The 5,993-nt window shown below is 48.9% G+C and overlaps 1 long non-coding RNA gene across 1 annotated transcript in view; it reads left to right on the top strand.

Moving 5' to 3' along the window:
* The window catches only part of LOC114487364 (uncharacterized), a 74,071-nt gene that overhangs the window by 67,591 nt on the left and 487 nt on the right, over window positions 1–5,993 (top strand). The window lies entirely within an intron of this gene.

Here is a 5,993-nt window from a genome sequence, read left to right as displayed (position 1 = left end):
GGGGGGGGTCTACCCCGAAATGGCATTATTCTGTTGTGCAAGGCTGTGACTGCCTATTGTAACACCAGTAAACATCCCCACCATTCAGAAGGGTTACTATGCACTTCATGCCAACATCATGCCAGCCACAAAGGGAAACCTTTATTCTTTTCTCCAAACTTTCTATAATGCCATATAGCTTTTACAGCATCGATGACTAAACCAAACAAAACATAAAGAAATACCCTTTTGGGGTAGGGTTGTTTAACCAGAAGAGAGCTACCTAACTGCACCAGAGTTGTCTAGAGCCAGACTGCCTGGGACCAAATCCTACTCTGCCACTTATTAGCGGTCATCTTGGAGAAGTCATTTAACCTCTCAGTGCCTCAGTTTCCTCATCCATAAAATGGGGATAATAATAGGACCTACTTCAAAGGCTTGTTGTGGGGACAAAGTGAATATACACGTAAAGCTCTTGAAACCACTCCAGGAACGTGGTCAATGCTGTGGGCGTGTTAAGTCTTGCTCTGGTGACCAGACCCAGAGGAGAAATTGGTCAAATGCCTTGTTGAAGTCCTGATTCTGCCTCTCCCCAGCCTGCTCTGGTTTCCGCACTCAGAATCAATTCCAGTGTCTTCTGGGTCTGTTTTACATTTTTTCTAGTGTCTCTATCAAAGCTCCCAGGACAGTGTCCGTCACTCTGTGGCTCTAATGGTAGCCCAGGTCAACCTGCCCACATAGAAGCGCTCCCGGCAGGCAGGGACCCCCTCCTTCAGTTTTGCATCGCTCGTGGCAACAAAAAGCCTGGTACGAAGCCAATGCTTGATCAAGGACTGTCGGCGAGTCGGTGGCTGCATGACCAAGGGCATCCTTTCTCGTCTTCGCCCCCCACTTCCCTCCTGGCACCAGTAGGTCCTCAACAATTTTGTTTGAATCGAACTGAATTTATTCTGGAAGCTTGAGACCACACATCCTCACTGAATGGGTGTCTCGGAAGCCCCGGAAGGTTATGGGATTCTTTCCCAAAGGGTGCAGTAAAATCCTGAGGGCGAAGTTGTTCTTCTGCCTTTCCAGATGGACTGAATGCGAGGTAGAGATGTGTCCAGGAGTCTTCCACCCACCGCAAGATGTTCCCAAGTAGTTGGCAGAGACGTTTCACATTTAGATTACCCTGCCGAGATCCCCACTGCCCACATTTCTGGAAGCATCTAGAATTTCTCTCTGGTGCACTCTTCTTCTAAGTGATAATTCTAGAAACCCATTCCTTTGTCTTTGGCAATAACAACCCAATTCTCAGGACTCCAAATGGAAAATAACAGCCTTCATTTCCAGACTCCTGGGGGGAGGAAAAGCCAGACAGAATCCTCCCAGCTGTTAGGTCTGTGGGCACCAGGCCAAATGCATCAAGCCCAAATGACTACTTGAAGCGTTATTACGATTCAGGTTGCCCCATCATCACAATTCTCTCTGAGCTGGGAGGCTGGGAAAAAATAAGGCAGATTGTGTGCCATGTTCAAAAAAGCTGGACCAGGGAGCCTCCGAGATTAATTACACCTGGTGAATCCAATGTCTGGGAGCCCCGGGGAAGTGCTATCTGGGGGAAGCATAAACCAGGCTCTCCAAAAGCAAGTAGAGGTGAGCTCCATTCCACTGTGCAGACAAAATTAATGCTGCTTATCAAAGCCCTTCCTCATCAATATAAAGTTGGATTTCTGTTAGTCACCAAGGGCCATTTGCCTAGATGCAAATGGCCTTACCGAGCTGGATGATTTTAGCGCAACGTCTGATGGAGGTTCTGGGGAGCAGACGGCCCATGCCAGTAGATTTAACAAGCACTGGGGCTTTTTCCTTTGGCTCTATAATGAGGCTTAGCTCATTATCCAAGGAACATATGGAATATGAAGGCTGCATCGGCGCTGCCAGAGGCCATAAGAAATTTGCTATGAAACAAAGTTGGTGCATTGTTCAGCTGTGCAGAGAAGAAACTTAGAAGCACAGAAGGTAAAAACAAGGGTGGAAACCCAGTTACACGGCTCGCTCTGTGATTTTCTGCAAGCTCATGTTCACGTCTCTCACCACCTGGTGCTCAGCCAGAACACAGACTTCCTCAGGCAGTTTCCAAAGAGCCCTCTCTGACCCCCATTGCACAAAACCATCCTAATTAAGAAGCAACTCCCAACCAAAATGTCCAATTGTTTATTCTCACCTTCACTCTTTAAGCAACAAACAAGAACCACCTGACATCTTTCTCTCTTAATTCATATGCCTCAAACTCAGTCAACTCAGTACCTTCTGAACTGCTTCTCTCTCCTGGCTCTCCCAAACTCGCTCTCCGTCCTGTGTTCTCTCTTCCAAGGCCGGAACCCTCGGAGCCCTCATAAACCCCTCACTCGGTCAGTGCTTATCCATCCTGCCTGCACAGGAGGGTCACCTGGGTCTTTTTAGGAATTACCCTCGTCTCCTACACCACCCAGACCAATTCCCTGAGACTGATTGCTGGGCCCAGGCGTCAAAACCCCTCCAGGTGACTCTCTGCTTCTCTTTACTCGCCCACCCGGGCACCCGGGCACCAGGTCACATAGACCTTACCTCCTGGGCTTTTCTCCTCTCTACGTCCCCTCCCTTCCGCCTCTGCCGTTCCTGTAGACAGTTTGCACTTTTCACCTGGATTATGACAATAGCATTCTAATCAGTCCCTCCCAGCCCCAAGTCACACCTCTCTGCCATCTCTCCTCTATTTGCTGCCAGAATTATTTTTCTCCAGTGCACAACAGATCTTGTCACTGCCTTTCTCTCCCTCCCTGCCTTCCCCCCATTTTCTAACCATCCACTATGACCAGGACCTCTTCTAAGTCTAGAGAATTATAGGGTGGAACAAAAAGACATCTTAGTCTCTGCTTTCTTAAAGATTATATTAATATTGGCTCAGAGGAAATGCTAAATATCAAACTATATCAGTAGGTTTTTTGGTTTTGTTTTTGTTTATTTTTGCTGCGCTGCGCAGCTTGCAGGATCTTAGCTCCTGGACCAGGGATCGAACCTGGGCCATGGCAGTGAAAGCGCCGTGTCCTAACCACTGGACGGCCAGGGAATTCCCAGTAGTTGTTTAATAACAACTGTGTTGTTATAAAGCAGAAACTAACACACCATTGTAAAGCAGTTATACTCCAATAAAGATGTTAAAAAAGCAAAACAAAACTGTGGTTCATACCTGGAAGAAGTAAGGGTAATATGAGAATGTTTTCCCTGCTTAAAATCTCCCAGCAGCTCACATACTAGACTCCTGGCTGACAGTTAAAGCTCAGCCGTTCCCATTCTTAACTGTGCTACTTAAGGGCCGTCTCACCAAACAGCCCCTTCTCTGAGTACACAACGCTCTCGTGCCTGAGCCTCTCTCTGCTGCCTGGATTTCTTTCCTCCACTTCTCTCGTCCAACTCAGATGTCACCTCCTCCAGGAAGACTTCCCTGATACGCCCAGCATGGATTAGTTGTCCTTACTCTGTGCTTCCAGACCTCCTTCTGCCTTCCATTGTCCTTACACTTTCCCTATCACATTGTAGAGGTCTGTTATGTGTTATGTATCTGCCGGGGCCCCTGAACCACCATTGGACTGGGAGTGCCCCAGAACAGGACAGTCTTTTAACCGTGCTCCTAGCACAGGGCCTGAAACACATTCAGTGAATGAATGAATGCAAAATAAAGCTAACAGTATCTGATTAGCGGGAACACTGAGAAAATTCTAAGGAAAGGGGGAAATTTTGTTTATTTATTTATTTATTTATTATTTATCTATCTATCTTTGAAACTTTACTGAAGTTCTGGAGATTGGGAGAGTGAGTGTCCTGGCCCCCTCTGCCTCTAACAGGAATGCTATAGTTGAACCCTGACAAGCTCTTAACCAGGATGTGAACTTAACATAACAGAAGGCAGTAGAAGTATTGGGCTGGAAAAACCCGAATGAACTTTTTGGCCAACCCAATAGTACTCTAGTAATATTTGTGTCTTGGATCTCATATTACTACAAGTCATATTTATGATAAGTAAATGGAGTTATTAAAAATCAAATCCAATCTAAATACTTCAGAAGCCTTGCTCCCCGGTTTCAAGGCCCTGTTGATGTAAAGAAACCCCTAGAATAGGAGCCAGACAGTCCCTTTATACTCACAGTCCCTGACACGAGGTTACCACGCATGTGGGAGCAGTTCGTAAACCGAGGGCACTAAACAGATGTCATTCATGAAACGCAATCCTAAAGCAAATGAGTAAGCACGCCTCTTTTGCGTAATTACCCATGTTTAACCTTAGGAGTTGCTCACGGCCAGGAACACCTGTTGCCCTAACCCGCTGGCTAAGTCACCCAACCCCAGGTTCTGCCACTTGCAGCTACACCCCATCTCTGCAGCCGGTGGGCCTGACCTCAAAGAATTCTGACCAGGTCGCAGTGACACAATGTCCGTGAGAGGTAAATTGAGGATTATTTAACCAAACTAGTATCTAGAGGTCAAGAGGGATAGGAGCCCAGTGGCCCAGCTGGTGTCACAGAGGCTGCTGAAGGGACCCAGGACGTCAAAGGCGGGCCACCGAGGGAAGTGCTTCAGGTCTCCGTCTGTGTCTGGCTTGAGAACCTCAAATGTGGTCACGATGGACAAGGCACAGTTGTGCGGACCGGGCCAACCTGAGCTGGTCCGTCACGAACCAGCTCCACGGCCACGAGCAAGCCGTTGGGACTGGGCCTCCCTTTCCTCACCTGTGAGAGGAGAGACTAGTACCGCCTACTTCCTGGGGCTCCCTCGACAGGAAACAAGAGAATGGCGTGGAGGCCGGGCCCTCTGCGGGACCACGTCAAAGGTCCGGTCTTTCTGTCTGGTCCCTAAGAGATGAGGGCAGGGGAGGGCACTGGAAGGGCAGCCACGGCTGAGGTGGGCACTTTAATCACAGCTCTGCTTCTCACAGCCCGTTGAAACAGAATCTGTGGTTATGGCCTTGGAGATTTCAGCTGCCCTCCCGGGTGGATGCTCCAGATCTATTTCTCATTCGACTGATTTAGGAGATGCTGCTAATTGGTCGCTATGGTTTCTTTATTTTCTCTTGACGGAGAACAACTTAACCCGGTTTAGGAATAGTTCCCTCAATTATGCCCCAGGGAGAGAAAAAGTAGGAGGAGGAGCCAATGCTTGGAAGGAGGAGGAGCGGGCCGACCTCAGAGGCAGCCTCGTGTCTTCGGGAGGACGGCTGGAAGGACTATCCGCACCCACTGCCAAACCCCGGCACACGGATGCAGCCCCTGCAGCCGGCCCGGCGTGGACCCACTTCCTGAGCACTCCTCCCCAGGCCTCCCAGTCTCCCTTTTCGTGCATTCATCCAGGACCAGATACTGGCCTAACGCTGTTGTACCCAGAAAATAAATAGGGCGGGCTGGCCAGGGAATATGGGCGGGGATGAACTCTTCAGTAGAGCTGTGAGGGAAGGCTGAGTTAGGGAGCGACGGCTGAGGGAAGGCCCGAGGGAGTGAGGACAGAGACAGGAACTACTGTGTTTGATGAGGCCAAGTCCCTGGGCATGGCCTCGTGGGAGGGCTGCCCTTTCCCCCCTGACTGCTGAGGACTTAACTTGTATTATCTCATTAAACCTGAGACCCTGCTGAAATCTCCATACCAAGGGGGAAGAGGGGAAGGCATAAGCTGGGAGATTGGGACTGACAAATACACACTACTCTATAGAAAAGAGATAACTAATACGGACCTACTGTATAGCACAGGGGACTCTACTCCATACTCTGTGATGACCTATATGGGAAAGAATCTAAAAAAAGAGTGGCTATCTGTGTACGTATAACTGAAGCACTTTGCTGTACAGCAGAAATGAATACAACATTGTAAATCAACTATACTCCAATAAAAATTAATTTAAAAAAGTAAAATCAGGGCTTCCCTGGTGGCGCAGTGGTTGAGAGCCCGCCTGCCGATGCAGGGGACGCGGGTTCGTGCCCCGGTCCGGGAGGATCCCGCGTGCC

The sequence above is a fragment of the Physeter macrocephalus genome, chromosome 12, assembly GCF_002837175.3.
Source record: "Physeter macrocephalus isolate SW-GA chromosome 12, ASM283717v5, whole genome shotgun sequence".
Taxonomy (NCBI): Eukaryota; Metazoa; Chordata; class Mammalia; order Artiodactyla; family Physeteridae; genus Physeter; species Physeter macrocephalus.
The sequence above is the reverse complement of the archived record's forward strand: the minus strand, read 5'-3'. Positions and strand labels throughout refer to the sequence as shown.